This window comes from Vairimorpha necatrix, chromosome 10, assembly GCF_036630325.1.
Source record: "Vairimorpha necatrix chromosome 10, complete sequence".
Classification (NCBI taxonomy): Eukaryota; Fungi; Microsporidia; family Nosematidae; genus Vairimorpha; species Vairimorpha necatrix.
In genome coordinates, this window is record NC_088825.1 from 411,099 (window position 1) to 422,267 (window position 11,169).

The window sequence follows — 11,169 nt, forward strand, 5'->3', positions numbered from 1 at the left end:
TTAGATATTGCTCACAGGAAGATAAGCATAGAAAGCCACCGTAGTAATGGACGTGTAGAGAGAGTAATAGGAACATTGAGAGAAGCTATTTTGAAAATGAAAGGCGATGATTTTGACGATAAGGTTATGAGAGCGATTGATATTTATAATAATAGTTACCACATTGGGATAGATTGTACACCGAAAGAGGCGGTTATGTATACTAGTGGAAAAGTTATGATGGAAAATGGTCCTGAAGGAAGAGACAGTAAGAAGTTTGTTAAATGGAAGAGAGAAGTGTTTTACAGAAATCAGCAAGTACGAGTAGCGAAAAAAGAAAATTTAAAGGGATGGTCTAAATATGAAAAAGGACGATTTCTGGAGAGGGGAAAAATTTACGCGATTTGTGGATGAGATTCTTATATTGTACGATTGTAAACAGGACGGCTGGTGAAGAAAAGACATTATGATTTAAAGGGGTTTGAGTAAGTATGAGACTAACCGTCTTGGAGGGGGATGTTATATTCTGTAATATGATTGACCCCAATTTATAATAAATAAAGACATTTTCTTTATTTATAGTTAGAGTAACCAATAGAATAAAATGTGATATAACTAATCAATAATAACTGGCAATCATTGATCGTTCCGGCGGAAGACCAGCGTTTTAGTTTCCATTGGTTAATAATAGTAACATGTGGTATAATCCATTATACCACAATCACTAAATGAATAAAAAATGTAAAAAGTAGCAAATTACTATAAAAATAGATCTTAAAATGACAGATTATTTACAACGCGATATCAACCCCCAAAATTAGGTCATACAATGTACTAGTATACTTGTGGTATTATTTTTTTTCATTACATTGCGGTGTAATGTTCTATCTAGAGATTTCGTAAAAAAAAGTCATATCCGGTTCGATACCAAAGTGCAATAAATGTATCCTAGGCACAATTGCTAAGGTGCAGGTTTGCGAAGAAAGATGTATACATTACTTAAAAATTGTACATTCTTTTTAGATTTTTGGCTAAAGTTAGCTTTAGCTAACAAAAATGCATATTGGGTTTTTTTTCTTTTTTCCCCCTTTTTCCCCCTTTTTTTTAAAAATGGAGGAGACAATTATGACCAGAGCAGAAATGGAAACAGTTTATAATATTTTATTTGACAAAAAAAAGAATCAGTTATGCAGAGTGTGTAATGGTAGAATGAGGTTGCTTAGTAAACAGGGCCCTATGTTAAAATGTACTTGGAAGGACTGTAAGAAGACAGTTTCTATGTGGAAAGGTACATTCTTTGAAAACTTAAGACTCGAACATATCAAAATTTTGCAGGTACTTAATTTGTGAATTCTAGGCTATCCTCGTAAGTATATTAGCCAAATTTTATGTTGTTCAAAACCTTCAATATCGTTTATTTTTAAAAAATTAAAGGAAATAGACATTTATATAAATATTTATCATCTTTGGGAAAGATAGGCAAGGAAGATATTAAAGTAGAAATAGATGAAACAAAAATAGGAAAAAATAAGTATAATAGAGGTAAACTAGTGAAAGGGGTTTAGTGTTTTGGAATGATAGAGCGTTCTTTAAAACGAACTATAATAATTACTTATATAAAAAAAGAGATACAAAAACACTTACTGACCTTTTATTAAAATATGTGAGCACGGAAAGTACTATATACAGCATTATGTGGAGGGCTTACCGTTCCTTGGGGCAATGATTTCAAACAACATCACATGGTCAACCATTCAATACACTTTCGAGATCCCAATACTGGGGTTCATACCAATACCATAGAAGGTAATTGGAGATCACTCAAAAATTCTATACCTAATCGAAATAGGTCTGCAAGTGGTGCCAAACTTTATTTGTTTAGGTATATGCTTCGAAGAAATGCATCTAATTCTGTTTTTGATGCATTATTAAATTTATTGTTCTAATTTTTGTTTTTGTTCCTTCCTTAACATTTTCCTTCCTCCATTTTTTAAAAAAGGGGCGAAAAAAAGAAAAAAAAAACCCAATATGCATTTTTGTTAGCTAAAGCTAACTTTAGCCAGATTTTTTAACCTTTTAATTCTATAACTCCAAATTTTAATAATGCAGATCGAATATTTGCTCTCAGAAAAAGGGGGAAAAAAATATTCTAGAAGGTCATCTTTTCTTTAAAGAAAAAGAAGTTTGTGAAATATCCAAAATATATTGGAAATGTGAATATTTTCAAAAATACAAGTGCAAGTGTAGAGTCATTACAATGTGTAATGGGGCAATTAAAGTGTGCGGCGAACACAATCATTCTGTAGATGCTGCTAAAGTCGAAGCCGATAAAATATATGCAAATCGAGCCTTGGCAAAAAGCTCTAGAGAAGCGCCACAATCAATTATATCAGATTGTTTGTCCCTATGAAGCCAAGCTGCAGCTCCAAAATTGCCATCTATTGACAATATAAAGCGTAGCGTTCGTTTATTCGACAAATTGCAGAAACCGGCCCGCACTCCCAAATTCGCGGCAAGAAAATGAATTCACAGACGAATCTAAAGAAACTTCAAGGGGTGAACCCTTTTTACTGTATGATTCTACAGCAGATGAAAACAGAATTTTAATTTTTTCGACATATCACAATACACGGTTTTGGCAGATAGTCAACTTTGGGGCGCTACTTCATTTTCTTGCCCCCCCCCCCCTAAAAAAACATACATAAAAAGATACAAAATCGTGTTATTTTTCAAATCTAAATATTTTTTTTTTGAGGGGGGCAAGAAAATGAAGTTAAGGTATTTTTTGTCGATTTGAGAATTTTTAAATGCCTCCTTCAGATTCCTCATTAAGGGGTTAAAAAATTTTAATTTTTTAATCCTTAATAAGAAATTTAAAGGAAGCTATTCGGGAGCTAAATATCTGCGAAGATGCGTGCTTTAGGCACAATGAAGCAGCAATTGATTTTTTTCAGATAATGGTCTTCTAAAAAGATCGATTGCTTGCAGACATTGTTCGACATCAGAACGAACTGTTCTTATGAACATTAATTGATGTTCCGGCTACATTGACGGTAAAGCTTATCGTTGTGTTAATAAAAAGTGAAGTTCGAAGAGCTCACTTAAAAATGGTACGATGTTTAAAGGGATAAGCGTTCAATTTCACAAAATTCTTAGAGCATTTTATGGCTGGGTATTAAATTATACTACTTGCCAAGCAAAAGATCTTTGCAAAATATGTAAAAATTCATATATTAAAATTAAGGATACAGTGATGGAAGTCATTGCTTCTAAAAGCGATGATAGCTACCAAATATGAGGAACTTCTGTTTGTGTACAATTTGATGAAACCGCCATATGCAACGGGGTAATTGTATTTAATCCTTCTTCAACTTTGGATTCCATGTCTGGAATTCAATGGATTATAGGCGGCATAGTAGAAGGTAACTGTAGAGAATTTGTTCTTAAATTGCTACCTAATCGACAATCTGGTACTATTGAAGAGTTTTTTAGACACAGAGTAAAACGTGGCTCTATTATAATTTCTGATGGATACCCTTCATGCCCTCCAGCCTCTAGAAATTTTGGGAGTGAATATTACAAAGTAAATCATTCGCTTGGGTTTATAAATGCAGAAGGAGACCACACAAATAATATAGAAAATTTGCGGTCCCATTTGAAGAATGAATATAGATCGAGAATGGGGCTTAAAAGGCATAGGATAAATTTATTTCTAAAAAAATTCGCTTGGAAAAAAAAAATATCAATCATTTCAATAATGATGATCATAGGTGTCCTTATATAAAAATTTTAAAACTTTGTAGGTTGGAATAAATAAAATTTCTTCTAAATAATTTTTTTTTTCTAGGGGAAGGCAAGAGAATGAAGTAGCGCCAACTTTGATACGCAGATGGCACCTTTAAAACCGTACCATTATTATTTCATCAATTGTACACAATTCACGGTCTAAAACAAAGTGCTTCTATTCCCTTGATCTTCGCTTTATTGTCAAATAAATTAGAGCAAACCTATTCTAAATTTCTCTGCACTTTAAAAAATTTGGACCCATCATTTATTCCGCATTCCATAACTGTAGATTTTGAAAAGCCCATGATGAATGCAATCATAGTAGAGTTTCCTAGTGCAAGTGTAAAAGGATGCTTTTTTCATTTCTCACAGTGCATTTTTCGAGCCGTCAAAATCTTGAATTCGAACTACTGTACGATATAGATCCAGGATTTGCACTGCAAATAAGATCGCTGTCAGCGATCGCATTTGTACCTTCCCATTTTGTTTGCGAAGTTTTTGAAGAATTGCGTGACAGAATACTGCCCATCGAAGCTCTGGCCGTCTTAGATTATTTTAAAGATACTTGAATTGGCCGCCCAAACCAAAGACAACGTCGAGCCCCGAAATTTGCATTAGACATAGGGAATATGTACTTTAGAACTATAGATGGTCTTCCGAGGACCAACAACTCGGTCCAGGTTAGCATCGTGGGTCGAGTCGCAAGCTGGTGGTACTCACCTGAATATTTGGAAGTTTATAAATTGATTAAAAAAGGAACAATCTCTAAATAAAGTTCGAATAGAACAATTACTGTCTGGCTTTATAGCTCCTCCTTCTAAAAAAAGTATTGCGATTGTAGAACGAGAATTCTAAATGTAGTGTCCAATTTTAATCGAGAAAATTTTATAGAATATATTCGTGCCATTACCCATGATCTGTCATTTTAATATTAAATTTAATAGATTCTAAAATTTTATATTATTTTTTTATTTTTATAAACATTTTGATTTTTTTTACATTTTTTAATTCTTTTGTGATATAAATATATTAATAGTCAAAGGCTATATTGCACAATACATATGATCCATACATAAAAAATTTAAAATGAAATATATATATATATCATGAATATCCCCATAAAAAATATATATTTCAATTTTTCGGTGAATTGATAGTCAGTGAATTCTCATAACACCGATTTTTTTATTTCTTAATATTGCTCCTTCATATATTATGAAAAAAAATTTGTCTATAAGTAACAAAACAATTAATACTATTATTAGTAAAGTTAGTAAGAATGTTAACGGCAATAAGAAGATTGGAGATAAAGGTGTTATTGTTGAGATAGATGAATCAAAATTCGGAAAAAGAAAATACAATAAAGGGCACAAAGTTGACGAGTCTGGGTACTTGGAATGGTCGAAAGGACAATTGAAAGGGGATAGTCTTAATTCAAGTAAAAAATAGGAAGGCATAAAACTTTGGAAGATCTAATCAAAGAGTACGTACTACCTGGTTCAATAATATATACAGATTTTTGGAAAGGATACGTAAATTTAAAAAAAATAGGAATCTACGAACACTATACAGTAAACCATTTAATCGGTTTCGTAAATCCAACGAATAGAGTACACACCATTACAATCGAAGGAACTTGGTCTGCAGTAAAAAGAGTAGTACCAGTTCGAAATCGAACAGTTAAAGATATAAATTGTTTTTTAAATATCTTTGCATTTAGAAGAAATGACACTAATAAACCAGCAGAAATCTTATTAAATATAAATTTAAATTAAATACATGTGTTAAAAATATAATTTACAATTATTTTTTGTTTTTATTTAGTATTTTTAATATTATAAGTGCCTAGTAATTTTTGTCTCTTCTTTGCTCCTCCTTTTTTACACTTCATTTTGGGGGTTCGAAAAAAAAAATCGTAGCGCCTCAAATACGGGGGCTGTAAGTTCTCTTTAACCAACCACCTGTTGTTTTTTGACCATCTAAAGATACTTGCGGAAAATGAAACAGCATTGAAAGAGATGATAGATAATACGACGAAAATTCTTCGACACTGTAGGCCTAGAAATTAATGCGGAAAGATCAGCTACAAATAGTAATAACTGTAAAGATAGAGGTAAGCTGCTAGAGGGGCATGAGGGGTATAAATATTTAGGTATTATAGAAATCCGTGAAGGTAAGATAATGAAGGAAAGAAAGAATGTGGGAGGCCATCTTATCAAGAATAGAAAAGTTATGCAAGACAAAGCTGAATATAAAACATTTATTTAAAGCAATAATGAACATGTAATAAGCTTAATCAACTATTATCATAAAAACAATAGATGCTGAACCCAGTGAATTAAGATCATAGACGACAACATTAAAAATTACTGACTAAATATCATTTTCACTTAACCTTCAACTAAAGAAAGACTATGTCTCTTTAAAGCCGAACTTAACAGAAGGCTTAATACATAGATCATAAGAGTAAAAGAATGCTACTACAATTAGCCAAAGAATTTAAAAGCACAAAAGGATCTGTTCATAGACGCAAAACGATGTTAACTTCGAGAAAACTGGTTACACATATCTATCAACCATACAAGGACATATTAAAGAGAAATATAAACTTAAGAAAAACGTCACAGTAAAATCCATTATAGAGGCCCAAACCGAAACTCTATATAGCGATATAAAAACAAAAAAAAATTATTCATAGCTATTTAGACTGCGATATCATCCACTCATTGATATAAAGCAGGCTGTTATGTGTCTTACAAAGGGAAATATAAGCCTAAGAGTGGAAGGCGATTTATGTGCATTGTAGGACCGAAACATATCCATAGAAAAACAGAAAAAATGCCCACACTGTCATGAACATGCAAAGACAGTAGATCCTATGGCCGCCCAATATGATCATATGCTTTTATATGATTTCATGAGACGGCACAATGAAGCACTGCTATGCATATACCTGCAGCTATGTATGACGTATGAATTATCCCATGCTAAAGGAATTAGAAACTTTCAGTCCAGAAATGTGTATATAATGGGTATTTTGAGAAAATAGTTGACACTAGGATACGTTCAAGTATCGAAACATGATATAATGAGCTTGATATACTTTTTGTGGACAAGTTGAGGAAAGAAGTGATCATTGTTGAAGTTGGATCTACAAGTTTTAACAACCTTCAAGCGGTAGAAACAGGCGCTAAACAATAATACGACTTGCTTGCTAGTTGTGTGGCCTTTTTCTATAAATATAAGCCGAAAATTTTCTCTATGTGATGACTTTGGATGGAATAGTAACTAATTTCTACCGCTCGCTTACTAAGAGCTCCGATCAGAACCCAGACCAAGACCATAAATACAGACAAGAGTATTTAAAATGACTGTAGAAAGCCTAACTATGTCAATCAGACGTGGCTTGATACTGAACAGGAAGGGATATTCGAGGACCCAATATCAATTTGTGGATTTCAAGAGGAACTCCGGGAACTTTCAGAAGAAATTTTGAGTATAGATTGTGGAAAAAATTATAAAGTAAGATATTATATTATACTTAAATAAAGTTGTTACCTGAAGGCTAAGATGGGGTAGTCTGAAGCTTAATTAGATGAAATATTCTTTTTAAGAGACATGGTATTTATTTTTATAATTCCTTTATGAGTTTTATTCTCGGCCTGAAACAATCATGTTGTAAGTTGAGATTAAACGTTTAGAAGATCTTGTTTCAGTTCTTGATTGGTGCCGCAAGTGATGGCGGTAACAAAAGTGATTTTATTTGTTGTGTTCTTTATTCTTTGTACAGCAATCTTAGATTGATTATAATCTTAAAAATGAGTTAATAACACTATTTTGAAAATAACTATTGGATAGCTATAAATAGCGATAATATTATGAAATATAAGTGCCTAACATAATTGGGGTTTAATATTATTACTAAATATAACATCCCCCTCCAGACAGTTAGTCTCCTTCAACATACTTTAAATTGCTTACACCCTTAAGATCATAATGCCTTTTTTCACTAACCTTATATTCTGTAATCTCACTATATATATGAATCCCTTGGCATAGCTCAATCACTCTTTCCATGTCTAAAAATCGACCCCTACAATACTTACTACATCCCTTTGAATTCTCATTCTTGGCAACCCTAACTATCTAGTTCCTTTGAACTTTTCTCAAAACCAACTTTCAAACTGCTGCGCATACTTTCCCTCTGGACTGTTATCCATACTAACATTTCCTGTATTATCGGTTAAAGCTTCTACTGCTTACACTTAATACCAGCATGAAAACTTAAATTATATTTCCCAATAGCTCCATAAGCCTTGTTCATGAATTTCTCTTTTTGGCTCTTAAGAATACTATCTTTAACAGTTCTAATAACTCTTTCTACTCTTCTATTACTTCTGTGCGACTCAACGCCGACATTTCTATGACTAATATCTAAATTTCTACATAGCTCGATAACTTTTTCGTTGCAAAACTCTTTACCATTATCCATAATGATTTCCTCTGGTTTTCTGCCTTGTTTACACAAATCCTTAATAAATTCGGCAATTTCAGATTCGTGCTTGCTCTTCAATACTCTTCCCCATAATCTCCTTGTAAAGTAATCAACTGCTAAGACAATAAACGCTTTCTCTTCCCTGAATTCTTTTAAATCTAAGCCAACCTTCTCTAAATATCTTGTTGTTTACTAAATCAGAACCGCCACTTGTTTTTCTATTATAAATCTGACAAGTCTTGCAATTCTTAAGTACCTTTTCGATCTAATCCTAAATCCCTGTGCAATAATACTGTTTACTCAACTCATAATATACCGTTGTTCTGCTTCTGTGTCTCAAATTGACATGACAATCCATTATTAATCTCTCTCTGTCTTGTTCAAAAGGCATTTCGCTTTCTCTTCTACTATCAAATACCCAGTATTCTTTACCTTCTACAATTTTACGTGCTTATTTCTTTCCCTTCTATTTGTCTATCACGGCGTGTTTCATTTCTCTTTTTCTTTTGTATATACCCTACTTAGCACATCGGCTACGACCATATTTTCTGGAGTTCTATATTCTATCTCGAAATCAAATTCCTGTATTTTCTCGACCCTTCTATTAATTCAAGCATTCTTAAAGTCGGGGTTGTTTCTTATTTCGCCTAACGCTTTATGATCAGCTTCTATTCTAAATTTCCTACCTCTTAATTCGTATTCAAACTTTTAAACGCCCCAAAAAACTGCGTACATTTTTTTTCTGATATTCAATAATTAACCTCCGTAACGGTAAACTTCTTAGACGCCCACTGTACTGGCACCCATTCTCCTTGATTATTTTTCTGTAACAATACTGCACTCATGCCTACATTACTAGCGTCAGTCCTCAACAAAAATTCTTTATCATAATCTGCTATTTGCAGCTTTCCTAAACATTTCAATACTTCTTTTAAATTATTAAACTCGTTGTTCATATCATCTGTCCAGTCCACTTATCATTCTTCCCTTTTTAACTGTCTATCAACCTAACTATCAATCCGGCGTAATTCTTAATAAAATCTCCGAACCAACACGTCATTCCTAAAATTCTTCTCACATCTGACACGCCTGTTGGTATCGGAAACTCTAGGGCTTCATTTTCTTTATCTTTGACGGTATGATATCTTCTCCATTTAAAGTGACTCTCAATAATTTAACTTCCCGTTGACAAAACTAGCCTTTATTTGCATTCAGCTTCACAATGTTTTCCTTCAGTCTATTTAATACTATTTTGACTAATTGCTCGTGTTCTCCTATCGTCGGCCGTACAACACAATATCGTCCATATACACCTCTACTCCTTTGCCTTTCATATCTCTAAAAATCCTATCCATAATTCTCTGCAATATCTGCGGGCTATTCTTATATCGTATAACCATAGTGTTGTAACACACGAAACAAGTACTATCTTGATTCAAACACCAGACAGTTTCAGTCATCGTAAACCAGTTATCTTCTATTATCTGTAACGTATGTTTCACTGAAACTATTTAAGAAAACTTATTCTAATAAATTATGCAATTTAATACAGACATGTCTTCAGGACTCAACACATAGAATTTCATTCATTTATTCTTGCCATTAAAATCAAACGCCGTCTTATGTTTATCCTTCTCCTCTGTCTCTATACTATAGAAAGCTTCTTTTGAATCGAAAACCGTCATATATTTTGCACCTTGCGTAGCCCCTACAACATCTCTTATGTTAGACAATCTATACTCGTCCTTTCTACAGTATCGTATAATGCCATCAAATTACTAACCAGTCTTATCTTCCCTCTTGGCTTTCTGATTGACCTTATAGGATTTCTCTAACTTGAATTTGACTCTCTTATCACTTTCCTTTTTAATAAATCTTTTAAATATAACTCTGTATCTTTTATTAACGCCTGCGGAACCATTTGTCCCTTTTTAAATACCTTCCTACCCGCTTCTGTATTAATTTTACATTTTTCCAGATAAATATATTTTACCTCTTTTCCTAATCTAAAAACCTCTCCAAAACTCTTCGCATACTTATCTAAATTTAATCTGATTCTCTTACTCTCCTCTTTAACAGCATATTCTTTTTGATTTTTCTCAAATTTGACTCTAAGTCCTCTATTTGAACTTCTAAAATCTCGCTCATGACTTGACTCTGTTCACTACCTACTTCTATTTTGCAACTGTTATCCTTGTTATTCTTTTTATAATAATTATCGCTATTAATCTTCAGTCTGCATTCAAACACCCCATGCCCTTGTCTATCACAATAGAAGCATCTCGGTACTCTCAATTTTTGTCTAGGCTGTTCTTTACTAATTTCTTCATTTATAGTCCTAGAAATAAATTCTCTTATTTCCTCATATCTCTTCTCTTCCTCCTCTACTTCCTTAATTCTCAACAAAAGCTTTTTCCTTATTCCTTCAATATTTTCTTCCTTTTTGATATTTCTCACAATAAAATCTTTTAAATCTATCGAAGCCAACTTGAACAGCTCATTATTCCATTTCTCTCTATCCACATCTCTCAAATCCAATTCATACAATATAAGCTCTAACTCCTGTAACATCTTTCTGACCACTTGGCCACAGTCCTTTCTTGTAAACTCTTCTTTAGGTATCGCTCCATATAAGTTTGCTAACATACAGGGGTTCGCATTTTTTTAGTCCAACTTTTGCATTTTTATAGTCCATTTTTTGAAAAAAAAACCAAGATTTGATAAAAAATCAAAAATCAATAAAATTATGCAAAAAATATATACAAACTCATTTAATTAGATAAACTTGTTTTTCTGCCTTGCCATTTCTAACCATCTTAACATATTAGTGTAGAATCCATTACACGAAAGGCTAAAATCATTGTTCAGCACTTGCTCCAAATCTGTTTCTACTGTTTCATTTGAGTTTT